This window comes from Vombatus ursinus, unplaced genomic scaffold (assembly GCF_900497805.2).
Source record: "Vombatus ursinus unplaced genomic scaffold, bare-nosed wombat genome assembly UNPS02014811.1, whole genome shotgun sequence".
In the NCBI taxonomy this organism is placed as follows: Eukaryota; Metazoa; Chordata; class Mammalia; order Diprotodontia; family Vombatidae; genus Vombatus; species Vombatus ursinus.
The window spans coordinates 14,587,203-14,588,887 of record NW_020954589.1 but is presented as its reverse complement, the minus strand read 5'-3'; positions in this window follow the sequence as shown (position 1 = coordinate 14,588,887).

The window sequence follows — 1,685 nt, the reverse complement described above, 5'->3', positions numbered from 1 at the left end:
TTCTCCAAACTAAGTATCACCAGTCCCTTCAACCAAATTCTCACCCAATCTGGTCTAAATATTGTCATTTGATCTTCACAACAAACCTGGGAGGTAAGTACTATTACTACTATTATAGATATTTAGCACAATAATATCCCATAACATTCATATGCCAAGGTTTGTTTTTTTTGTTTTGGGGTTTTTGTTTTTTAGGCAATTGGGGTTAAGTGACTTGTCCAGGGTCACACAGCTAGTTAAGTATCCAGTGTTTGGTCTGAGGTTGGATATGAACTCAGGTCCCCCTGACTTCAGGGCCGTCTATCCACTGTGCCACCTAGCTGCCCCCAAGGTTTGTTTTTGTTGTTATGTACGGTTCAGTCATTTCAGGCTCTTTGTGACTCCATTTGGGGTTCTCTTGGCAAAGACACTGGAGTGCCATTTGCTTCTCCAGCTCATTTTACAGATGAGGAAACTGAGGCAAACAAGGTTAAGGAGACAACATGCAAACAAATATATACAAAGCAAGCTAAAGGATAAATAGGCGATGATTAACTGAGGGAAGGCACTAGAATTAAGAAGGGCTGGAGGAGGCTTCTTGTAGAAGGTGGGATTTTATTTTGGACTTAAAGTAAATCAGCTAGGTGGCTCACAATGGATTGAGTACTTGCCCTGGGCTCGGGAGGCCCTGAGTTCAAATGCAGCCTCAGATACACTAGATGTGTGACCCTAGGCAAGTCACTTAACCTCGGTTGCCTCAAAAAAAAAAAAAAAGCCAAGTAAGTCGGTAGTCCCTAGGGAGTGAAGTATTAAGAAGACTGAAAAGGGGGGAGGGGGGTGTGGCTAGGTTATGAAGGGCTTTGAATGCCAGAAAGAGCATTTTGTATTTGCTCTTGGAGGCACCCAGGGTAGGCTCTTTCCCATCAAAACAGCAACATCAACCCAGGTGCTACAAGGCTTAGAATTCAATCGCCCCTAGACAGAAATTCATTCTTTCTTTTGAGTCAGGAAGTCTTTTATCCGCGGTTGTTTTTTTTAAACTGCAAAAATCAGAGAGGGATAGCTTTAAATCCCTAACACCCTAGAAGAACTGATTTGTCAGATCCGAGACATTCAATAAGACATTTATTCTGCACCTATTGTGCAAAAAAAAAAAGTAAGACCTAGACCCTTTCCTAGAATTCTTCGCCTTCCTTTAAAGCCCAGCTCAAATGCCACCTCCTCCACTGAGCCTTCCCTGATATCCTCCATGTCAGTAAGACCTTTCCCCCTCTGTAATCACACAGTACTTTATTTTACTCTTTTTTAATGATCTTTTCATTTATTGCTGCGTATTATAGTTATCTATGTATATCCTGGGCTAGGAGTCTGGAGCACTGGGTTCGGATTCGGACACTGAATCTAGCTAGGTAGCCTCGGATAAGCCACTTCCTCGGTTTCTCACTTTCCTGCTTTACACAACGAAAGGGTTAGATTAGAGAGTCTCTACGTGGTCTTTCAGTTTTCAATCCCATGAACCCACCGCTCCAGCCCAACCGTCACCCCGCCCCGCCGAGCTCAACAACAAGGGTTTGCCCTATACAAACATGGCGGCGCCCAGTGGACCGCTGCACTTCAGAAAGATGGCCAGCGGCGCCCCGCCTTCCTCCGCCCTGTTGACCAATGACAATGGAGCACGATAACCTGCGCCTGCGCTGTAGAAGCTG